Source organism: Elephas maximus, chromosome 15 (assembly GCF_024166365.1).
Source record: "Elephas maximus indicus isolate mEleMax1 chromosome 15, mEleMax1 primary haplotype, whole genome shotgun sequence".
NCBI classification, from domain to species: Eukaryota; Metazoa; Chordata; class Mammalia; order Proboscidea; family Elephantidae; genus Elephas; species Elephas maximus.
In genome coordinates, this window is record NC_064833.1 from 65,105,874 (window position 1) to 65,131,869 (window position 25,996).

Here is a 25,996-nt window from a genome sequence, read left to right on the forward strand (position 1 = left end):
TTCTCTCTCTCCCACACAAACACACACACACACACGCGCACGCACGCACCCCTTGCCCTTTGCCAAAAAGAAAGGATAAGATTCCGGAGCCGCGGCTCCGAGCCTTGACCCCGAGCGGCGGGCGCCTGTCCTCGGGTCTAAAGCACACACACCCAGCGGCGAACGCGCCCCGAGCGAGCTGCCGCCGCCTCCCGGGTCCCTGGCCCCGCGGCCGGGCGATCCCGCCTCCTAACGGACCTGCTTTTGGTTCTCGGCGCCCGCGCCGCCCGGAGCAGCCTGCGGCCGGGCCCGCCGCCGCCCGCTCGGGTCGGCGGGTGTCTACCTGCCGCCCCGGCCCCGGCGCTCGGCCCAGCCTCCCGGAGCCCCCTGGCCAGTGCGCACGGACCCCGGGGCCTCTGGCAGCCCCACGCTCTAAGCGCCCTTCGGGGAACTTGAGAAGGGGAAGCGGGAGGGGGGGTAGGAGGAGGACAAGAAGCGAGGCTGGATGGGGCGGGAGGGGGAGGGTAATGCAGGGAACGAGGGGCTCCAAGCCCCACCGACTAACGTCCAAACTTTCGGAGGATGGGTGCGGAGGAAGAGTCATCCCGCCCGGGGTGCGGGGCGCGGGGTGGCGCTGGGCGAGCGGAGACCCTGGGCAGTGGCCGCGCCGTGGCGGAGCTGACAGCGTCTCCGCGCCACGAGAATGCCCCAGGCTCGCGGTGGAGGCAGAACCCGAAAAGACAGGAAAAAGGAGCGAAAACTGCTCGGCCAAACGTGGATAATCCGCCACTTAATCCAAAAGTTAGATCCCGGAAAACGCAGCCCCCCAACGAAAGTGGAAAATCAGGTCCCTTAGTGCCCCCTCCCTCCCTCAGTGGGCCAAATCCTGGAGCCAAAAAAGGGGGGAAAAGAGGTAAAAAAAAAAAAAAATTAAAAAAAAAGGGGGGGGCAGAGCGGAAGAGATGGTCGGGATGAAGGGATGTGTGCGAGAGCGAGCGAGAGGCAGCGAGCTAGGGGCTGAGAGGGAGAGAGGCGGAGAGGGAGAGAGAGGGAGCGAAATATCAAAGATTGTGCAAGATCAGGCTGGAAAGATAATCGATACTCGACCTAAATTTAACACAAACTACTCAATAAAAGTTAAAGAAAAAACTTACTTTCCATTTCCCCTGCAGTTCCTACTCGATCTTCGCCTCTTTTTTGTTTTGCTTTTATTTTACTTACAGCTGATCACATCCAAGTCAAACGAGAGGGTTCATTAAAAAAAATAAAAAATAAAATAAAAAAATAATCCTCGAACTTTATTGGGTGAAAATAAAAACGCTGGAGCAGAAAGTGGGGGGCATGGAGCGGTCCTCGGGGGTCCGGGAGGAGTTAAAGCATGTGCCGACCGCGGTCTCGCTGTTTGGTTGTGAAGGGGTTGGGAAAAGGAGGAAAGGAAATGAAAATCCGATATGTCTTTATTCTGCTAATTATTATCGTTTTAGCCCTGTTTAAAAAAATGGCTGATTAAGTTGAGTGCGCATGTCTTTGTGTGTCTATTCCCGATATGCACTCTGGGAATGAGAGAGGAGAGCGAGGGAGAGGGAGAGGGAGAGGGGGGAGAGAGAGGTGTAATTAGTGAGGTGATCAACATTCCCCAGACTGCAAATGACGCGCAGCCGGGACTCGGAGCAGCCCCGGAGCCTCGCAGCTTCCAAGGCTCCAAGCGCTGCAGCGGGAGCCCGGGACGCGGCAGCCGGGGAGCGGGCAAGGGATGGGGACCTCCGGGGTTCGCACCCCACGCGCCCCCGCGCACTACTCCAAAACTTCATTAGACACACAGGCACACACACACTCACACACACGCACACACACACTCTCTCTCACACACACACACCCCAACAAGGAGGGGAAGAATTAAAACACAAATACAGCCAAAGCAATCCCCTTTAACCACTCGAGGTTTTTTTTCTTTCTTTCTTTCTTTTTTTAATGAGGCAAAGTAATTATTATCGGACCAGAGATTTGTTTACTAGGAAGCTTGAAGCACAAATATGAATTAGGGTAATGAAGAGCTTTTCTCTTCCTAGCTTACTCTGCTACGCACAGGAACGCACTTTAATGCCGAAATGCGGAGGCCTGAGCAAATATGCAGATGTATGTAAATAACGGGTGCCTGGCTGTGTGCAAACATCGCTCTGCCCAGCCTGTTTCAAAGAAGGAATTGCACTGTGGATCCGCAGGCACTTTATTTAAACACGTATCTTTCACTTGCACACGCGGGAGGGAAAACCCAGGGCATGGGAGATGGGAGCGGTTAGTTAAGTCGAAGTAAACTTCCAAATGAGAATAAGTGACTGTTGCAAGGGTGGTGGTGGGGGTACAATTCTAATCTTTCTGTAATTTTTTTTCTTGTTTTACTATTTTATCACAATTGCATAAGTTCAGTGGAATAGTTTTAAGAAGACTTAGGCAAAAAACCTTTCATCTTGCATGTCAGTTGAATTATCTTTTTTTGAAGCACATTATGATGAATTTTAAAACCCCACTACAGATCTCATTAGAATGAAATATACTTGGTATTTTCTGGTGCAAAATTTAAGGTGGCTGATTCTCATTTGAAAATCTAATTATCTCTTTCCAATATTACAGATGTGAATATGAGTGACACTTTCATTAAAAGATAATTAACTAAAACTAGGAATAGACATACTTTTAAATACCCCCTACTGAATGTGGAGAATATATATATATATATATATATAAAATCTCCATTGCTACTCAGCACCCTGATTCCTGATAGACTGCTTACACCACAGGGCACAAGTAGACGCCATGTATGCAACATTTCAAAATAGGAATTCTAGAGTGAATGTGAGAATAACAAATCAAGTGAGTTAAAAACAGGAAATACTTGCAATGTCCAGCTTCCTGGACAGGTGAAGCATCAGCTCCTTTGGAGCTGACAGGCCTTTGAAGATCTGATCACCAGATCTGCTTCAAAACCTTGTCTTAGGCCTTAAGCACCAAATCTACCGAATACCAACAGAACGGTTTATCGCACAAGCTCTGGGAACAACAGAGGCTGCAAACATGCATCTTTCTGGGCCTGAACCCTTGTGTTATCAGGGAATGTTTGGAAAACCCTAGGACTGATGCAAATGGGATTAAAAACCAAACAAAACACCTGGGAAAATAAAAGGGTTGTCCTCAAAAGAGCAGACCTAGGCCCAGATCAGGAACGTTGGCTGCCTACAGCAGCTGGCTAAGGTTACAATGAAAGTCCAGGGGTTAGGAGTGGAAAGTAAAGCCCAGATATGGTCTTTATTAAAAGAAAAAGGCAAGTCACTACCTTAGGTATCTGGAGTCACTGCATGTACTGGTGTATTAGAAACCAGGGCTAATAAATGTTAACAGAAAGAAAAGTATCTACCTCTCCAAACACTCCATTCCATTTCAAACTTCTTTGGGAAGAAACCGCTCAAAGTGGACTGCTTTCAAAGATTTCAAGTTACTTTGTTTACAGCCCCCTTCTACTTGGCAACTGTATCACCAGAGGGCTAGCAGTGTCTGGTTGCACCCCGGTGGGGTTTATCCATGTGCCTTTAAGACGTATACATGCACACGGGGGTAAAATTTAAATTCTCTGTAACTTGCAAGTGAAAAAAGTGTTTATGTAGCGTTACTGTTTACGGAAAAACACCCCAGAGAGCAAAAATTCTGGCTTTAAAAAACTATTTGAGGTGTGTCTGCGTATGGGACTGGGGCGCGGGGCGTGGGGGGGGGGCCTTTAAAGAGACTGGGGGAAATGAAGGCAGGGAAACTTTCAGGTTCAAATCAGAAAAGATCAAGCCCTTTGCGGGAGAGGGCTTCATGTACAAGCTCACTAATGGAAAAACCATTTCCTGCGATTTCAGACGAGTAAATGTGTATGATGAAGGAAACACCTGAGAACAATAAGTCTGCTTCAGGCTCAGGTGAAGAAAGGGGTCTATTTCTGGCGTGGAAGAATAGAGAAATGATGATCATTTCGTTTTCAAGTTCTCCTTTATTTCTTTCGCCTTTTTATCCCTGAAACATCATCAATAACATTAGTGTCACTAATGTCAAAACACCAAACGTCAAATCAGGGGAATCATTTAAAAAATTTGGTGGCTATTTCTCCTCTACCTCTCCACCCCCATCTTTCTTGGAAAATATATGGGGGGGGGTGCAGTTACTGAATTCTAAGTAAGAAAACAAAAGGAAGGAGGATTTGTGAGAGAGGCGCCCACTTTTGCTATTCCTTCTGCAGGCGAGTCTTCCCCTCCTAACGCACTTTTTTTTTTTTAATCTTCTCTTTCTTGTTCTCCCTCTTCCCTAAGAGAAGCTGGCGGTGAGCGTCGGGGGTTAATGGGCTGAGGGGAAGGGGCAGAGAGGGGCTAGCACAGAGTCAAGAGTTCCTCCAGGGCTGGCCTGGGAGCGCGGCAGGCGAGGCGGGTCGCGGAGGGGCAGCGGCCGCAGGGCTGTGGGGCGGGCTGGGCGGCGCGGAGCGCAGCGCCGCGGGCAGGGGCGCGGCGAGGTGGGCGAGCCCGAGCCCTGCCCGCCGGCTGCTCCGGGGCGCGCTGAGATCCGCGCCGCTCGGCCCGACTGCGCCGCTGCTCTTCTTGCTCTCCTTCTCGGCCCCGAGCGCCAGGACCCGCAGCTCCTCCTCTCGGGTCTCTGAGGACCCTTTGCCGTCAACCTTTGACCCTGCCCACCCTCCTATGCCGCTGTCCCTAGACTCTGCGCGAACCCGCCACTGCAGCCGCTCTTACGGATCGTTTGGCTACCTTTTATTTCCTAGTGAAACGAGCATTCCCTGTCGCACCAAGAACTTTTCCAAGATCCTCTTCTGCACTTACCAGGACTACCCCAGCCGAGCCGAGCCAGTACTGAGCACTGGGACCCTGACACCGAGCTCCGAGTTGGGGAGAGCCAAAAAGAGATACCAGGTGGTTAGGTGTTGAGTGTTGGAGCCAACGAGTAATTAACCTTGAGCCAAAAGATAATTTCCACTTCCAGACTTTCTCCTCGGCACGTTTTACTTCCCAAATCTACGCTGCGGACACTCGGGGCTTTACAATCTGTTTAATTAGTGTTGAGCTGTCTGCCCTCTCCTCCCCCGCCCTATCCTCATCAATTCACTAATAAATATCCCACCTCCCTTTCCCCCCACGTCCCTTCAGCTCAAGGCCAGCCCCAGCCCAAGGGGAAAGGTTCCTAGTTCTTTTTGACCGCGCTTCTGGGGTCTATAGATGAGCTCAGTTTGAAACAAGGTATTACAAGATTTCGGCGTTAGGAACCCTTTATCTCATCACAGACACTTTCAGACCCTCAGCCCCCCTCCTCCTTCCCTCTTTTTGTTGGGTCTTCTCCACCCAGGGGCTGTTTCACAAAGACAGTGTGTTAACCAACATTTTTGTTTAACTCAGCAACTCCTTTTCAAAACACACTTAAACCTAATACCAAAGTCTGTCATTCTGTGTGTGTGTGTGCGCGCGCGCGCGCGAGCGCGCGTGAGAAGGGGGTTGATGCGGGGTAGGTGTGTGAGGGAGACGTGAAGTTGACAGCTTATTTGGGAAGGTGTCACAAACACATTGTATTTACAGTGAAACAATTCAAGAAATACTGAGGTGGGGAGTCAAATCTCATTACTATGAGAAAAATACATTTTCTTCAGAACTAAGAAAGAGAAAAAAAATGTAATTTAAAACATGACCAAACATCCAGGATGGACATTCTCTTTGATGGTGAGAGTGGGCTACATGAAATGAAATTCAAAATTCAGAAGAGGAAGGTGTTTTGAGTGTGTATATATACGTGTAGTATTTGAAGGTAGTTAAATCGTTTGTTTACCGCCCCCCCCCACACACACACCCAGGTTCACTCTTATCTCTTTCGTGGTCTTCCTTTTTTAAGTCATAAAATTGCCCCCCTTACCACCCCAGGTTTCTGTCTTTATAACTTCATATCCCTGGTATATTTCACTCTACCTAAAGTTCATTTTTGGCTTTTACTCCAGAGTAAATCCGTTTTAGCCAGAATTTTTGTTTTTCCTGGAGGTTCTGACATGGTATTTTTTTCGGGGGGGGTGTTATTAGGCAAAGTTATTTGCAGGTAAGGCTGGGCATGAGGGAGTGGGGGAGGGGTCATAGAGGGTCTGAGGAAGGAAGAATTAAGGAAGGGGGAAGGGACAGGGGGCAGAGGGAAAAGTCAGACGCCCTCTGGCCTTTCAGAGGTCAGAGCTCAGGCACTGCTGTGACCTCCTTTCCCTCCAGGCAACCAGTCCAGTGTTTATAAACAAAATCAGGCAGGACTCTTCCCAAACAATAGCAGTTCTCTAACTTCGCAAGTACTTCCACAGCTCTTGTGCATATCAATAAGGACCCCTTATCACACACACCCCCACACACACATACACACACCACCCAAACACAGAATCACATGCACGCCCTTCTTAAATATACATGGAGATATTTCTAGCAGGAGTACCCAACCAAAATTTTACATTCCATCTGGGGAAGAGCTCTAAGAGACAACGATCCAGATGGGAAGAGACAGACAAGTGGGGGAAAAAGAAAGAAATAATACCTGTGACTGCATTAAACAGAAGATAAAGTTATGATTTTTTTAACCTAAAAGCATCTATATCTAGTCAATGAAATGCTGTATAGACAATGCACTAAACTCCAGCCACCAAAAAGAATTATTCTGAAACAAGATATTACATTCATCCAAACATCAATATTTCCAAGACAAAAGTGCAGATTTCTATAGTTGAAGAAAAGCCAACCCCATGTAACATCCCTAAGTATTAGACACACACACACAAAAAGACACAAAAGCAAGGTTAAATCCTACACCAAACAAACAGCCCATCTGATCTAAGTTATAAAATGTATAATTAAATCCATCTTTAATTACAAAAGGCAGCTAGCAGAAACCAAATGAATCAAAGATTTTGAAAAAAAAATATTGTTTGTCAAGGTACAGAAATGATAGCTCTACATTAAATTGCAGGCAAAACTCTATTTCAGGAATTAATTACAAGATAGACAAAAAGAAAAAAAGATGAAAGCAAAAACAAAACAAAAACAAAGAAGAATTAAATGATTTTCAAACTTCTGCTTTAAAATCATTATCAGTGAAAGCCTGAGAGAAAAAAAGGTAAAAGAAAATATACCTCACAGCAGAAAGATCATCTCCTTTTCTTCTTTGTCTATCGGTCCCCTGTTAAAGCATATGGAAAATGTTTTCAAAATGCCCAGATTTGGCACATTGTCATTGCAAAGAGAGGAGCGCAGTGATGCTGTTAGAGAAAATGGGAAATAAATTCAGGATCGGGTGCTGCCTCCTTCAATGCGGATTTATCTAAGTTTAATTTAATATTCCGCAATCACAGAATGATCACATATAATTCACCAAGATTTTAAAGGGCTTTATTTAAATACCATGAGCAACAAGACAATGAAATTTAAACTGTTTCAGCCATTGCTTATATTTTTGTTTATTTTCCTATTAGAAGAACTTTAAGTGGCAATTTCTAATAATAAAAGGGAAAACGATGAAGGTTTGGATTTTTAAAAGGAGACATGTTAAAGGAAAGCATTAGCTTTATTAAAATCATTCTGAACATAAAATCAAAAAGCACAAAATGGTTGTTTGTAAAACACTAAACCTTTAATCGATTTTATTGGCATTCCGATCGATTAGATAAACGGAAATCTATAGCAAACATCAAAGCATTATAAACATTTTCTCTATGTCATTTATAAACAAAACTTTTCTTTTCAGCAGAAAAAAATGATTATCAAACGACTAACAGGAAATTCTTCAGATATCAAATTACGATAATAAAATTATTTCCACATGGAAAGGGATAATGACAATGATGATAGTAATTACAATAATGAATAATTCAACAACCCTTTGACATGTATGGAAGAACCTCGTGCAGAAACCGCTCTTGAAGGGGGGCTACTTTAAAATAAATTCTTTCTTTTTTCTTAAGGAGTATTTTTAGACAATTCAAGGGGGGAAGTCTAGGTGTGGCTGAAGGATTGGTGTTAATTTCCCTGCAGTTGAAAACGCGTCAATTTCTTTGCCTGTGTTTTCCTTCCAAATTGAGTTACTTCTTATTAGAAAAAAAAATTAATATGCAAATAAGACAGAGCCTTGCCGGGCTGACAAACTTGTATCTGGACCTGACTTCTACTTATTCTGAAAGGTGATTCCCGAATAACAGAGGTGGACGAGGACCAGCCACTCTAAACCTGAATGTGATCACATAGTTGATCTTTTAAGCGAAGGAAAAGAGTTTATCTGGATATATGCAAACTGCTATCTGGAGAAACGCAGCGACCAGAGCTTATAGCAGTCTAGCAGCGGCAAGAGGAAGTATTGCTGTAACGGGTATTATGTTTATTTGTTAAAGAAAATCAATGAAAGTGGCTGTAAAGTAGTGAATGAGGCGTGTGTTGGGGACTTGCGGTGAATCGCGACTCCGCCAGGCTGGTGGAACAGTTCCCCGCGCGGCCCCTGGCTTCCAGCTCTCCGGTCCTGTCCGCGGTGCTGTCCCTTCAATCTTCTGCCCTCAGCCCTCACAGTTGCTGTTCGACCCCGGCTCCTTCCAGTTGACTGTGGCTGCGTTTCCACGCCCTTCCTCAGCAGCTCACACCTTTTCCCCCCTTTGCTCTTCCTGCCTCTCGCCGTCTCCTCCCTCCTTTAAGCTACACATCTGAACTTCGTTCCTTCTTTTCCTTCCACTGGAATCGCACTCTTCTGAGTCTCTAAACCTCTTCAGAGAATCGGAGAATCTTTTCTTTCTTTCCCCGCCCCTCCCCCATCTCTCCTGCAATTTCTTTAGCGCCTGGGTCTTCCTACCCTCGCACTTCTATCCTCTCCTCCAGACATTCCAGAGGGTTCTCATCACACCAGAATGCGCTCTTTTTCTCCTCCTCCTACTCCCCTTGGATTTGGGAGTGGGGGGGGGGGGGTTGGGGGTGAACTCCCTCGGGTTTTATTCTCTTCTTTTAACAGCTTTACTTTCCCTTTTCTTCTTTGCGTAACCTTCACCTACCTACTAATTTATAACAGAAGCGGTTTCTTTCCCTTTCATTTCCTAGTTTACAATTTCCGTCTGGGGTCGTGCATTGCACAGGCAACTCTCTGGCTCCCCCCTCCCCCCTCCACCGCCCCCACCGGCCGCAGTCCCAGGCAACGACTTCATTTACTCGGTTGCGGTCCAATTGCGCTTTCTGCTCTGGAAATAAGTTAGTTTCCATGACTTAAAGTTCTCTGTATAGCGCCTCTTTATTTGTTAAATTAACTTCGTTGCCCCAATGAAGCGTGCTGTGTGTGTGTGTCAGTGTATCACCCACCTCGGTCCCTTTTAACACCCTTTTATTCCCAGTCTCATCGCCCACCCCGTCTTGGGTGAATAAGAACGAATTCTAGAAGATTTTCCCCGCTTAGGGCGCGCAGGTTGCTCATGTGGCATGTCAGAGGGGGTCTCAAGACCCTCACTTGATCTTCTGGCTTGAGGTGGTCACCATTTCAAGCTTCCACCCTCTCATCTCCTTGCCTGCCACGCTGCGGGAAAGAGGCACAATCTAAAGACTTCGTCGCCAGTCGTCTTCCCTCTTGTTTCTAGCTGCTGCAGCTGCCACTGAAATTCACTGTGGTCGCTGCTCCTTCCCGCTTTAATCCCAGACCTCCAGTCATTGGGCAGCTCCTCAGAGGCAAGAAGTCAACACCATGGCAACCCGACAAGCCTATCAAATCACCGGCTGGCGTGACAGCAGCAACGCTGCAGACTGGAGTGGGCTGGGCGGAAGAGCAGAGTGGCCACTGCGCTCAGGTACACAGTCTGGGAGTGGACAGCAGCTGCCGGCCTCCACTGCCTGGCTACACATACGTGCGCCATCCAGTTCATATCCCCACCCTACGTCCCTTAGAGGCTCTGGGAGGAGGAAGAGGAGGAGGAGGAGGAGGGGGGAGATTCATATAGGATTGGAAGAGCTATGGAAGGGTGTTCCAACTTAAAAGGAATCTAAGACTTAGAAATTTTAAACTAAAGATGCCTTGTGCTTCAGCAGTCAGTGAAACCAAGTCAAAGTAGCCTCAGAACCAAATTTAAGGGGTTTGCACAAAAATGTCGCTATTTTCTTTGCCAGTTCTATCACTTTCTCAAACAACGTTCATGCAACACTGTTTTTGCATTTCAAAAACGATAGAGGAAAATGTTGCTTTTTTTTTTTTTTAACTTTTATGGTCTGCCAGTGCTGGATTCTGCAAAATATGACCCAACCTGAAAACTGCCTTCTTTGTTCTTTCATAAAATATTGTGTTTTGTATGCAACATGTGCCCTAGATCTTGATCCTGTAAAGGGAAGAAGCAGAGGAGACTAGGAAATGTATAACTAGGAAATGTCTGCCTTCCTCTTGGGCCTACTCTGCCTTTATATTTCCTCAATTTCCTTAAGAAACTCCAAATTAGGCAGATGGAGGAAGACAGGAATTGTACTAACATTTCAGAGCTTCATGTTAATTAACACAAGGCTGCTTGGTTCTGCATTTTTCTTTTCTGCTTTTAAAAAAGTAAACAATGTTTTGGAGAAACACACGTTATTTTTTATTAACTTACATTTGACAAATATTTTTGTAAGAATATAGACTGCTTTAATTGACCACATGTCTCCCTCTGTTACTTATATCATCAATATCTCAATTTTGGAACACAAGCTTGCCTGTTGAAGTTGTATAGAATGGAAAGAGGAATCCATTTAATAAGGAAGTTAACGTGTCGTATTGAGGAAATCATGTGTGAATTCTAAAATCTACATTTAAGCCCACTCCACATAAACACAATTCATTAAATAAATAATTTTTCTATTGATCTAACATTTTTTATGAAGAGGCTCTCAGTGTGTGAGTATGTGAATTATACTTGGCATACATAACATACTAGAGAACTTGGACAGGCTTCTTAAAAACAGCAATTGCAATATTCAGCAAAGTAGGATAGAGTGCCAATTCTTGTGGATCTACAGAGAAATTCAATGAAATCTTGCACTTCATTTTCTCTATATTACATTGTTGATGGGTTTTATTATTAAAAATAGTACAAAATATAATTTATGATAGACCAAAAACGTGTATAATAACTGACACTGGAGAAACAGGTCATGCTATAGTAGAGAAGACTTTTGGGCACAATATGGCTTTTCCTGCACTGAAACTCTAATAACATTGTAGTGATATTTACTTATTCTGTGCCACTCTGCAGAATTGTTCAATGAAGAGTCATCAAGCACACGGGGCTGAAATTTGGTTATACTTTAAATGATTACTTCAATGCCAAGTTATTGATATCCTTAAATATTTTTGGCTAATTCACATTACCTTTGACATGTGCTGAGTGTTTGCAGTAGGAAATTTAAGAAGAAACATAATACTATAATTTTAAATTAAAATGCATATATTTAATCTGTTGTCTCCCATAACCAAACTTGTAAATTTTAAATGTTTTTTAAAGAGAAGTTAAATGAAGTGTACAAGAATTTTCTAGTACACTTTAGTTTTAGGAAAAATAAATGCCAGAAACATAGTATTTTAAATTTTATTATTTCATTTGATGCTATATCCTTCGTTATTGGAAAAGCTTAAATGATTTAGGACCTATAATAATATTTGTGCATGTATGTGCTTATATGCTAGTTAAGAACATGCACAGATACTGTCATTCAAATGTTTGTTTATATGTAATATTTCTAATTTTAGAAAATTAAAATGATATAAAATTAATAGTTGATTGTATTACATCTAAACCAAAAGTATAAAAGTATCTAGCTATTTTAATAGAAACTTTGAATTCTAAAGAAATTACTATTAAGTTTTTCTCTACCATGAAATTGCCATTTATGTATGATTGAAAATTAAAACAATTTTTTGCATAAGCAATAGTGATACTTATTTTGTAACCATAAATTAATTCCAGTGTCTACCATTAACAATACTCTCAAAGGTTGTACACTATATGACCACTGTTTAAATATAGATTTATGTAAATGCCACGCACATGTTGCTAGATAGCTCTACCTTCAAATCTTTACATTTAAAGCTACTTTCTATAGCTTTAGCGTTTTCAGTATGGATGCTGTTAGAAGGAGGGAATTTCTCCTTAATAATAATGAATAGGACAGTGGAATTAAATGTAGTCTTAATGCAAAGATGCCTTGTTCTTTTTCAACAGGATGAATACTGTCTTCATAGAGCTCATTCTTGACCTTACCTGAGTAAGTACTTTAACTTAAAGTATGAGATGCACCTAGAGGGGTAATACATTGAGCTTAATAGGAAGACAGTTAATAACCTTTTTTCATCCTCGTGCGCTATCAATCATGGCTGTCACCAGTCTGCTGAATCAAAGCAAAAGTGTTCTTCACAGATGACTGATTAGAAACGCAAAATCACAAGATCCATCTTCATGGTCACTTTTATTATAGTCATTTTTAAACTGACAGCAACCTGCTCAGTTTCAGCACACTGGGCATCGCAAATAGTGTCACTCAGTGCAGCTAAGCATGAGAAGAGGTTGGTTGGATTATACTTAAAAATAATTAGGCCCTCAACCCTTTGTAGAACCAAGGAAAAGGTAGTCCACACCACTCCCCAACCCCAACTTGCTTTGATTCCATTGTATCCTTAGTCGGCCATTTTGAAGGAAAGGGTATAGTTGTATCCCTGTTAATTATCCAGGAATTAGAGTAGGAGTATATCTATTTGAGAGGTCACAGATAACTTTATGCCAACTTCATGACAAAAAAACATTCCTACCTTCTGGTTTAAACAGGGTTCTTTTTATAAAGAACTGTTTTTTAAACTAAAGACTTCAGGTATCTAGGTAGTCAGGTGTTACTAAACGATACTCAATATAAAGTGCTCTTTTCTGTGGAAGACATTTAATGAGATCACTTGAATGCTGTAGCAATAATCTGACTGAGGTTGTATCTATTTAAGGGTATAATCTTAAAGGTGGTGGCCAATATGTTAAACATTAAGTAGCTATGTAAATTCTTGATATATAACCCTGTATCATTTCCTTTTCCACCCTAGGATATTGTATAATGGCAAACTCTGAAAAAACCCGAAAGTAGATATCCATTTAAAAGCAATTCAGCTAAGGGGTTTGAAACAGTTATATCTGAATCAAATGATGAGGACGTTTGCCTTTACATAGACCCTTGATCTTAATGCTTCAAAGATAGGCTCTTGGGGTTTATGTAATAATATTTTCATATACACTTCTGAATGTTTTCTAATATTATATAGAGCTATTAATGATATAAGTAAATATTTCCATGAAAACAATTTTAATAAGAAATCTTCAAAATATATGGTGAATTCATGCTTATGTTATAGGCCCCTTATTTCATATTTCAGAAAAGGAAACCCAATCAGATTTACATTTTAATATAATTAGTACTTTTAACCAAAAATGCCCTATTTTAAACCTTCCTACAGTGATCTTTTCCTTTTATTCTAAATGTTCACTTTCTTGTGAGGGACCGCAGGCGCACACAAACACGTGCAGAGAGAAAGAGAGAGAAATGAGGAGAGAGACGAAGAGGAGAGAAAAAGGGAGAGATAGGTTACCAACGATGTTTCTTTATATAGTAATATAATACTTCAATACTCATTTCAAACATGTTAATAGCCCACTTTTAATGCTTCTCTATAGAGCTATTACTCCTTTACTCCTTTTACACACAGACACACACACACACTTTGCACACACCTTTATTCTAGATTGTGAGAATACTTTCCTGTACAAAATACGTAGTGATCAGATATATTCATCAATATATGTATGTATCTGTATTTTCCTCAGATGGTAATATATGCATAAACATACTCTCTATGTATAAGAATCCTAATATTAATTTCCTTGATATGTTTATAGTCATTTTCTATAAATATATTGATATCAAATAGATTGTAAAATAAATCCGCGTTAGCTACCTAATGGCAATACTTTTTGATACATTGCTAAAAATGGAGATTCAGGAATAAACAAAATCTTTGCATACTTTAAAAGCTGCAGAGTTACATGGATGACAATATAATAATCACCTTGTGTGCTCGGTTTCTGTTTACTTTAATGATAAAAGCATAATTTATCCTGGCAAAATGTCTTGTGTGTGTGTGCGCGCGCGTGTGTGTGTAAGCGCTTTTGGGTTGGATACCTTAACTTTACATTTTTTAAAAGGTCAGTACTTCATAGAATTTAGTATTATTACTTTTACAGTTAACATTTGGTGTGCTATTCTTTCTGACTAGGTTATACTGGTAAGATTATTTATGGAAAAGAGATTTATTTGAAATTTCTGAACTCAGTGTATCTTTTTTTTTTCCTTTTGGCTATTAAAATGAATTCAGTGAAATGATATGCATGCTTCTTGGTATCGTCTTGGTAATCTAGTCAAACAGTCAGAATACATCTTTAATATGCAGCATAAGTGGGATCATTCATGAGATTTATAAGACTTATAGCTCTAGAATAATATTTTCCTCTATAGGTGGGTCATAATAGACTGAGAGAACAAAAATTATTTTCCTTTTTATGTTAGAAATTCAATCAGAACAAAATATTTCTTTAAAAATTATACTTTAAAAGTGTCTTTGAACATGATTGAGAATTTCGTATTTTGACATAATTTGAAACAAACATGCATTTACATTGAAAGCATTAAGGTTGATTTAGAAAATTTTTTGCGAAAAAGGTATTAGCATACTTTTTACCTGAAATGTTTATCTATTTTGCTGCTGTTAGTTTAAAAAATCTATCTTAATTTACTTGATTGCTTGTGCTTAGATTTGCTTCATTGAGAATGTTCTTAGGTTTCAGTCAATATATAAAGCATATGATTTTATTTAATATGAGAATATCATATGATAAATGGACTAGCATGTGAAACCCTTGCAATTTAATACATAAATATATACCTTTTTTATGTTTAATATAAACATTAAATACATACTGATCAGACTAAGAAAGGCTAATAATGTTAGTGTACTTCATTTATGAACTAGAATTTATATTTGTGCACTACGTGTAATGTGTGCATGTATTGTACCTATACATAATTATATCTAAATACTATTGGATTTAGATTATTGACCTGTTTTAAATGGTAAAATGCTGTCACATACAAATATTACAATTATCATTGCCATACCTGCATTAATGCAGGCTGAATATGCAGTTATGGCATTTCTCTCTTTGCTGGGGTATGTTTTCCCCTTGGTACCTGAATTGTTCTTTGTTAAGTCTTTGTGATAAAAAAAAAAAAAAAAGCTGTTATATAAGTGTCAGTTTGCAATAAATGTGTGAGAAGATGTATGGTCAGGATAGCCTGGCCATCTTTTAGAGTGTCTTTCCTACCTGGGCTTCACAGCCCCAGCTCCCAACTACTGATATTTAAAGAGAAAAGAAAAGGAAGCAAAGGTCATGTAAAAAATCACCTTTAACATTTTATAATCGAAGAGGTAAAATCTTGAGAAATCTACAATAATTTGCTACATAAGTTTGTTTTTAATTTCTCCCCAAGATTAATTCTCAAAAGGCTACTGTTATTTACTATCCTTCCTTATTGAAAATTGTCATTTTATTTAACTCGTACTTTTTACTTACCGTGAGCTATAAAATACCCCTTAAAAATCTTATCGTTTTCTTGACCATTCATATTTCCCAAATCTTTCTGCCACAGCCACGGAAGCATTTAATAACAAATAAACCATTTTGATCAGTATGCTTTATTCTTACCTATTTCAGTTTACAAAGAAATATTCAAATAGATTTAATGACTACTTTTCAGAATATACTCTATTAGTGTTGATTTTAAGTAAAAAAAAAAAAAAAGGATAATATGATATAAGATCCCTTGTTTGATAGCTAAAGCTTTTATATGTAAACCTTCACTTAAGTATTACACAACCAATGAAGAATTTTAATGTATTGCAGTTCATTTTGCAATATTTGCACAAACATTCAGCGTAGTATTATGTTGCTTAGTTATTTCATTATATTGTATTTCACATTTAGATTTTCATTTGAATTTCCCTGTTTTCAACATTTGGATATCATCTCATTAACTATCATAAACCAGTAGTTTAAGCAGGGACAATTCTGAAATGTAAACAGTCCTAGAATTTTACAGCATTTCCATGGAGCAGAAAGAAGGGGCTAGCATTACCCTCCCTGCCCCCCAACATTTCCCTGTGATGATTATAAGAGAAAATCAGATGCTGTAGCAATTTTTTTCATATGTGATCTTTCTTTACAATTATTTTCAAAGTCAACTGTTCTTAAACCTTATTTTCATCTCCAAAAACGCATTAAGTTTGGCTTCTTTGTAAAATATTTCCTCATAGCATATCTTAGCCTAATTCACTTTTAGCAAAAGAAACACCCAAGCTCAATCTGGAGACCTCCTTCCAACATAATTTAGCTGGACCTTTTCTTAGTAAAGGTTTTCTGGTTTTCATTTTCACTTCATATTCTCAAATAAAAGATCCTTTGTTGTCTACCATTTGATTGGACTTAATGAAAAACACTCCGTTTTAACTTAACAGTATTTCCTTTTGAATTTATTATATTTAAGAACACTGTCAAAAATCAAACATTTAATCTCAGGTTTTTATATTTCAAAATATATTACTATCACATGGCTCAGTGAGGTGATGTAAAACGTATACTGAAAGGATTTCAAAAAGAAAAGCAAAAGCGAAAAAAAAAAAAACCCAGCTTCATTTTAATATGAAACTAAATACTATGGCTAATGTGCAGATTGGGTACGGCAGCTGACTGTAAAGAGTAACATGTGACAGGGTGCCAACAGTGGAATTGTGCAGTATTGACTAAATGAGGTTCACTGATTTGTATTGAGGCTAATATCTTCTTTAAACAATTCCGTGTAAATTGTGCGTATAAAGTCATTGGAAGCTATTTCTCAGGACAGCCTCGCTGGCTAGCTACCTGCTGGAGTGAGGAAGATAATCAATAGGAAGAAATAGAGCTGAGCATGAGCCTGGGAAGCTTCAGAGCAGTTAATACTGATAAAAGGAGATGATGTCAATATTTGGGAATAGCACAACTCTAGGATAATAGACAAAAGAGAAGTGTATATGTTGTAGGGTGTTCAAACAGGGGCAAAATTAACGCCTAAGTGGCAGATGATGCCCTAGGCTGTAAAAGACATTATTTATTGCAGGTGTTGTTAAATGTATCCTGAAATCCAAACACAGAGCAAGATGTTATATGAAAAAGGTACCTAACTTCTAGCAGAAGCTTAAACATTCATTTCCATTTCAGTGGCTAGTAGGTTTCTGCAGATACATATTTAAGTGTATAATACCACCTGTCTCATTAAGAAATTATTTTTAAAAATGTCCCTCAGCCACTTCCAAGACATTAAATAAATAAAATAAAAAGATACAACAACAATAATAATAAAAGGCTGCCAGCAAAAGGTGATACCAAAGACAGGAACAAGCCTAACTGCCTTTGTATGTATACTTGTGATTATAACAGACACCTTGTTATTTAAAGATAGTAGTCTTATTGAGAGTGAGGTAATGGTCTGTTTTTACTAATTTAATACTGAAAATCAGTTTTCCTCTTGCTGTCAGGTGATAAAATTTTGTTCTTCAGTGCTGATCTCTCTGTGGATGTATTATGACATAGTCTGTCAACATGAGCAGATATGTGAAAGGAGATTTCGAGACTGAGATGCACAACCTGAATAGAGCTCTTTATGAATTTTAAGCGTGTTATCGTGTTTCAGTACAACAAGGAAGATTTTGCTTTCTTTAAAATGCTGTTAGTTTCATATAATTTAAGCCCAAGCAAAACAGGTGGACGAGGACTAGGCTGTAAAGTTGAATGAGTGAGCCAAATCCCAAACACCTATTTCCGAATACTTTTTATAAAGTGTTTTCACATCCTAACTTAAGATCCTTTCAAAATAAAGCCTACCGTTTTCAAAATATAAGTTCCCAGACAAAGAGGAGTAATCAATTCACGCACATGTGATTATTAAACATAGCCATTTTCTCCCAAATTAAACAATTCCACAACTGTTGACATGCTTTTATTGTCACAGATGTTTTTATTGTGTGGTGTTAGCTATCTGGATTATATCAAGCCCATGATTCTGAGGGTAGGTAAAACAGCCAAGCCTGAGACTGTTGCCTTACAACCAAACTAAGAAATGTTATTAGAAAGGCAAGTATATTTATCTAGAACCTTACATTTTAAACATAAATTTTACCCATGAAAAAATACAGAAAAAAATAAATTGTAATCCTGCCCTTTATTTTATGCTTTCATTTTGGGAATCAGCATTTATTGTGGGAAAAAGATTCAACTTTAAAAACCCACACATTGAGACTGTTAATCCAAAACTTAGATGATGATTAAAATGATTTCATATTCCAAATAAATAGACTTTGTAAACTTTCCTACAAATAAAGAAATGGCTTGAAAAACATTGCTACTATGTTGTCCTCTATCCCATCTTTTCATCGTAAACACAGAAAAAGAAAAGATCCTTCACCATGATTGAAGTCTAAAGAAGGCTTCATTTCAAATCAAGTATGATTTTTGATTTAGAGACACAGAAAAAAAATCTTTTAAGATCTATACTTCAACTAATTTGTTAATCTTGTGCCACTTTCAGCATTTGTCACACATAGAGACCAGGAAATTGGCTCCATCTCATTCTAGCTCTGTATTGAATTAAAAACCTCTACTGCAAAGAAGAGCATGATGTGGGGAAAGAATAAATTTAGTTCTTCCTTTAGTGATGCACATATATTTCCATACATTTTACATCCTAAGGGAGCCTATGAATGCATTCAAGAAATACAAAACTCTAAAGTATAATTCCAGAAAGGGGTAAGGGTTTTTTATTTATTTATTTATTTATTTTAAATTTTCTCGTTTTAATCTACCATTTTAGGTTGGTTGGAAGATTAAAATTAAATGTTTTTATATACTTCATTTTAAAAACAAAGACACCTGTAGTATTAGCAATAAATCCAAAAGAAGGAATCTTAGTTTCTCCTTCCACTTGGATAATGTTAGTAGTAGGTTTAGATGAAAACAAAGGAAACATCAGCAGTAGCAAACTGAGATAAATGTTTATATGGCATTTGAGCCTAGGTTTGCTTTCAATTCACCAACGTCCACACTAGTAAATTTAGTAGAATCTACATGCAAACCACATATGTGTATATGTTAAAATGAGTGTTCATTCCTACTTGGAATTTCTGAGCCAACAGAAAAGGTGGCTTTCAATGCAGCCTGATAATAAAGGGGTAGCTTTTAAGCATGATTGTGTGAAAATGAAATATGCCCCACAGGTGAAGGAGATTACTAACTCTGACTAGGAAGATAGACTCGCGGTGGGTAGAGTTCACTATCCTTTCAAGCATTTGAATCTGTGACTGCGTTGTGAGGAGAGGTAGATTTATGATAGCCTCACAGAAACAGAGCTAGCAAAGATTATGGCATGCTTGTTTAGAAAACGGTGAACTGAAGGTTCCTGATTTACACTGACATATATCTAGATGAAACCACAGTTTGCAAATTGCCTTGAGGAGCCATCTTCTATTAAGTGTTTGATAGGTACTGAAATACACATATCTATTTTAAAACATACCAAGAATGCAGATATTCTATTTGCAAGTATTCTGTTTCACAGTTTTAGGTTAAAAATCATTTTTTACTTACATATTTATATTTTCCAAATGCCTTGAAAATTATAGAAAAAAAATCATGACAGTCAGTAAATACATTTCATAGTATTTCAAAACTAATGGGTTAAAAGATCCAATAATATTAAAGAATTTTGAAATATTTCACAGTAAATGATATAAGGGTAAGAGGTTCAAAGTCTTTAAGAATTCTTTTTTTTTATATTTATATTTTTATTCAAATATAAGTGAATAAATAGTAGAACACTATGGCGAAGTTGGTCAACTTAAAACCTATCCCTTTCCCTGACTCCTTCCTTCATTGAGTGGTTAATCACTATGGTCTTCATTTGAAGGATGTGGCTGTTTTTTCCTTATTTTGAACGGCCAGGGAAGGTGCTGCCTGACTAAAATCAGGATTGAAATTGTGAGCAAATATGCCTACAGACTTTTTCTCATGGGAAGTCTTATCTGTGTATTATGAGGAATGACAGAAGGCATGGCAAAAACTTTCATTCATTCGGCTATGTCCCTTTTTTATTTTTATAATTGTTCACAGTGTTACCATTCATATTTCAGAGAACCACAAATTGTTTTGTCAACTCCCACAAATTTGCATATTTATAATTTATATATTTCCTCTTAATTTGAGAATTTCATATTTGGGAAAATACAAGGGTGTTATGTAATTAAATAAACTAGCTTCAAAATGGTGGAAATGGCCCCCTTCGGCTCCTCATTCTGTGTTTCTGTTGTCCTTGTAGTTTACAGCTTAAAAGTCTGTATGCTTAGGGCTAGGGTTGTATAAAATGGGAGTTCCTGGAAGTCACACTTATGAGTTATTGTGCATCTCAACTACTCCAGGGCATAAAATTTCTCTAACAGACAGCAGCTGACAGATTGGGAGAATCTAGCTCAGAGTGTCAGTTAACTTATAAATATAACCTAAGTTTTGAAAGTTTCTTTTGGGCCTTTTATCTTAGGGATTTGCTAAAAACAAATGGAATGTATATGAAGCACATATGCCCACTGGCCTAACCTCTTCATCACAGCCCAAGACACCTTTCTGTGTCCAGTCATTATCCTCCCCTTCTATAGAGGATCCTGCAGTTGGAAAGTCTAGCATTAAATGAAATGGTTCACTTACTAGAAGTTTTTGAGGAGAGTTCAGAATAGTAAGACTGACTAATTCTTACAGGAAACAAGTACAGTGAAGCTTTTGGCCACCATTTCAGTTATCATTGACTGTTGGGAAGCAAAGTTAATGTTAACTGAGTCTTCACTGGGTGCCCGGCGTGATGAAAAGCTCTTTATTTACATTGTCACTTTCATTCTCACAGCTCGCCTCTGAGGTAGTTAGTATTAATATCCCTACTTTACAGATTAAGGAAACTGAGGCACATGTTAAGTTGCTTGCCCAATATTATAGAACAGGTAAGCACTAGAGACAGGATTCAACCTTCAGTCTGAGTGCTGTCATGACGCTTCCCTGATAGTCACTTAGCAAATCAATATTATTTCCTTTGGATCTCAGAGGGTAAAAATATTTTCCGTACCAATGGAGGAGAAACAGCCCTCTGTTCTCAACTCCTAGCTACGAGATAGGAGAAAATAAGCTTGGTCAACGTCTGCAGACTTTGGTTTTGAAGAATGGGGCGTGTATCTGGAGTAGTAGGGTATAGATTTCAGAACGTTGGATGTGGCAGGATTAATCTTTGAGATTCTTTTCTGATAGTATGGTAACTAGATTCCCAGCACCCTCGGTGGCATGAGTCTACCTATGGGTTTATACAAGATACACAAATTAAGTAAAGTACGAGTATTTCACGTGAAAGTATCTGTTCTAGATCGCATGTTTCTGTAACAATAATAGAAGTTGTTGAGGCATGCTCTTTTCCAAGGCTGTATTCTTTAGCTGTGGCTCTTGCCACAACATGCCGTTGTATAAGAGCAAGTGTAAACCTCCGATACTGTGTGGAAATTTACTGTTTTTTGCTCCACGGCTAGGATTCAATGCATAACTTTCTATACTCTCATCAGTGATTGCTTCTACTATCTCTCTTGCATCCACATTTATTCAAAAAGACTCTTTTAAGAATTGCTTGGTTTATTTGTTACAGATTATGTGGAAATTGGCCACAACTATCAAGCCAAATCCTATTATATACACTGTTGTGGTAATATAAATATTTTGTTTCATTAAAAATATTATGGAATTTGCCCATGTGTAGGGAATGCTTTACAAATAACAGTGTTCAACAAATGTTAATCAAATAAATAAATATCTACTTTGATTAAAATCTGATTTAGAGGGGCTGTAGGTCTTTGATTCTAACATCGGACGTTCAAATTTGTTAAATTAAAAATAACTTTGTTTTTCTTTCTTTTCCCTAGGGCTTCCACGAAGATGGGGATATAGGCAAATGCCCTTTGCTAGCACCTATAATGGAGAACACAGGTCAGAGAGACATGCAATTATTATTAAGCAAACAATGGAACAGAGTACATAAGAGTGGAAGAATTGAAGTCAGTGAAATGAGGGCTGAAATTCTAGCTCCAGTTAATACGTTGTTGTGACCTGCACCACTTATTAACCTCTTCAGGTCTAGTTTTCCTTTTCTATGAAGTGGGGATGCTAGTATCAGGAAGATACTTGTGTCAAGAGATGGTTCTGGAATATCCTGTGAAGCAGCACTGGGCCTGCCTGTCACTTTGTAATAAAACAAACAAACAAACAAACCCAGTGCCATCAAGTCGATTCCGACTCATAGCGTTTGTAAGCACTTAATAAATATTACCTATCATTATTAATGTATAGAAGATTGTTATGGCTCTAACTGTGGTTAAGACCTCGGCTGCTAGTCAAAAGATCGGCAGTTCAAGTCCACCAGCTGCTCCTTGGAAACCCTAGCGGGCAATTCTACTCTGTCCTGTAGGGTCAAAATGAGTCAGAGTTGACTCAATGGCAACGCATTCGGTTTTTTAAATATATATTGGTTTGCTCTTTCAAAAGTTCTATTTTAGCATGTTGCATTAATGAATGATATCTTCAAATCCAAAAGTGTTTTGTTTTGACAGTTTTCTTAAAAGTAAGGAAGAATCAAATCTGAGAGGAAAATCTTTAAAAACAGAGACTTCAGAATATTGTGATTACATAAATGTGTTGAGTTTATAGACACTAAAACTCTAACAATCTTGGTTTCATATGGGAAAGAAGAAACAATCTATGAATCAAAAATTGAAATTAAATAGAATTTTCTTTTTATAATTAGCATTAGATTCAAATTTTTGAACCATACGCTGTGGCTAACAATGGTGAATGAGATACTATTCCTACCTTCAAGAAAATTAGAGTGCAGTAGAATATTTAATGACCAAACTTACGATGTAAGAGAAATAAAGGGAAAATTAATTCCATAAAACTAATTTGGGAATGCAAAGCTAGAGAAATTTAATTTATATTGTAAACTACTAAGAATGCCATGCTTTTTTTCAAACCTTTATAGGCTCTGCATTTGTCTCTATTGTGTATGCATGCGTGTGTGTGTATGTGTATGTTTGTGAATTGAGAAAACAACAAAAAAGTCCCCTTTTCTTTCAGATCACAATGCTTTGTTTGTAGGAAGAGAAAGAGTGTTTTTCTCTCTTACTCTTAAGTGAAGATACCATTTCCCCCAAGGAACAATTATGTGCATGCATAAACTGACATGTGAGACTTGGATAACAGTCATGTAAACAGTGACATAGTTTATAAACAGCAAAATCTATTCCATGGACAAAGTAATATTTATGATAAGTTTTCTGCATTCTTTCGTTTTTAGGTTTTCTGCTTTCTTTCAAAGCCTGTTGGGCAGTGCAATTCATAATTTTAGGAAAAGAAAGGCAAGGCTATCCCCCCCTTTAATACTGACAGGAATAACAAATATTCTATCCCTCCCTGATCCTTTGACTTGGGTGACTTGTGCCCTCGTGTGTGACCACAAGGCGCTCTTTCTGTTGACAGTTACAAGCAAGGTATAGATCCTTTGATGGACCGTGTGCACAGTCCAAATAAGCCAGGATGCTGAGAATGATTTGGGCAGCAGAACTGCAGCTGTACATGGTACAGTATAGCTTTCCTGCTGGGTATCTGGGTGAAAAAGACAAAAGGAGAGAGAATGAGCACTCCTAAATCTTCTAACACGTTTCACTCATGAGTGCAATGGAGTAGAGGAAACGTGCATTTAGACTTTTGGTCTAACTTTACCTCTTCCGTCATTACTTAGGGTTTTCTATCTGATAGTGATAAATGCATTCTCGCTATTATTATTGTTGAAATTAAACCCTATTTTCATGTCAATAAGCTGTGTTTAGCAAATTTTCTTTGTCTTCAAGAGAGGTTTCAGGCATTATTCTCTATTGTAATTTGGTATTAATGATAAAAGCTTGCCTGACTGCCATCTGTTTTCACAGGTGTCATCTCATGGACATGCTGGGTCTTGAGCATCACTCTGATGCTCTGTATGCCAAGGCAAATAGGGGCTGAATAAATACATAGCACTGGGCAGGCTCACACTGAACTGTTGCTCTCTGAATATAATCTTATGATAGAATTAAGGTGGTATACTTTCCAAACCTTTTGAAAATCATTTGTTCTTAATCCACAAAGCCCAAGATGAAAGTATGCCTGCATGATACTATCAAGAGAAGGGGAAACAACTGAAAGAATGAGAGAGGGTGAACATGAACAATGCTTTGTTAATCTTATTTAGTCTTTTCATTAGCGGGTTTTACTCAGTCAATCATATAATTCACATATCCTGGGTGCCTACAGGGTGCCTGAAAAAGATTGGCACAGCAGAACTGGAGGCACAGAGCACACATAAGCCTGGAAATCATATATATTAGATGGGAGTGAGGTGAACAGCTCCTTAATGTAAGGTATCAGGCAGAGTTTCTTAGATGAGTTAAATCCTTAGTTGCAATTTCATGGCTGGACATTGTATAATAAACATATTTCCAGCATTCTGCAGAGTTTTTATTAATTTTTATGGCTGGATGTAGTCTATTTTAGCCATTTATACTATTAAACTAGAAGATTGTTTCTAAGCTGTTTTCTATTTTAGAGTTCAGTGTCATTTATATAGTGAAAAGTTAGAGATTACTTCAAAGTCCAATAATAAATCTTATGAAAAAAATAATGGCATAAGTACATAATAGATAATCCTGTAACATTAAATTTTTTGCCAATAATTTTTAATGATGTAAAAATGCTCAGGACAGCACTAAATGAAAAGTTGTATTGTATATACATATAAATATTTATATATTATTATACAAAAATATAAATTTTGTATCTTGAGGAAAATATCAAGGGAGGAAACATTACCCAAATTTTATCTGTGGTTATTTCTGGATGGTATGATTATGGATGGTCACCAATTTCTTTCTTCCCTTGCATTTAATTTTTTTCCTTTAAAATTTTTCTTATTTTAGAATCAGATAAACAGAAGTTTTTTTTTTTTTTTTTCAGGAATTAAGTTAGTGGATATATTGTATGTCTATAGTTTCCAGAAATTAGATTTTGGATAAAAGAGAATAAATATTTTTATAGTTTTAAAAGATATTTTTGGTTTTCTGTCTAAATGAGTTTTTACCAGTTTAACTGGACACCAAGTATGTCAGTAATACAAACATTGAGTTTAAATAAAAGAAGAAAATTATTTGCCCAATTTAATAAGTATACAAAAATGTCTCATTGCTATTTTAATTTGCATTACTTTAACTAGTAGATAGCATGATTATTTTTTCCTTATTTGTTTTCTAATTATATTTTCTTTTGTCTGAATTATATATAATGTCTTTTGTCTATTTTTTATTTTCTTTCCTTAATGAAAATCTTTGTATACCATTAATACTTGTTGCAAATATTTTCCTTTATCTGTATTTTTTATTTAACTTAGTTTACTTTTCAACAGCTTTAAATGGCTACCTTTATCAATATTTTTCTTTGAGATTTTGTCTATAATTTCAAATTTTAAAAGCTTTTAGCCCTCTGGGGTTTGATAAATATTAAATAAGTTTTGGTGGTTTTGCAATTATTTTGGCTAGTTTGATTGTAGTTTTTAATTGAACATTCTAAATTAGCATGTATGGAGATTCTTGTATTGGCCTCCAATTTCTCACATGCTATTAAATGGTTCCAATACAATTTATTCACATTTCATGGTATGTGAATGTTTATCGTGTATACACATGCACACATAAACACATATACATG

General features: G+C 38.3%; 1 protein-coding gene and 1 long non-coding RNA gene across 3 annotated transcripts in view; one reads left to right on the forward strand and one right to left on the reverse strand.

Annotated features, from left to right (window-relative positions):
- ZFHX4 (zinc finger homeobox 4) overlaps nt 1-1,508 on the reverse strand; it is a 196,498-nt gene extending 194,990 nt beyond the window's left edge. For both annotated transcript variants that reach the window (XM_049853915.1, XM_049853913.1), the window contains exon 1: nt 1,134-1,508. The gene's annotated coding sequence lies outside the window, so the exon portion shown is untranslated. The remainder of the gene's footprint in view (nt 1-1,133) is intronic.
- An 8,111-nt stretch (nt 1,509-9,619) lies between these two features.
- Nucleotides 9,620-22,512, forward strand: LOC126058697 (uncharacterized). Its single transcript, XR_007513260.1, has 3 exons — nt 9,620-9,838; nt 12,233-12,275; nt 22,132-22,512. It is a non-coding gene; the product is annotated as an uncharacterized LOC126058697 (long non-coding RNA).
- The last annotated feature ends 3,484 nt before the right edge of the window (nt 22,513-25,996 follow it).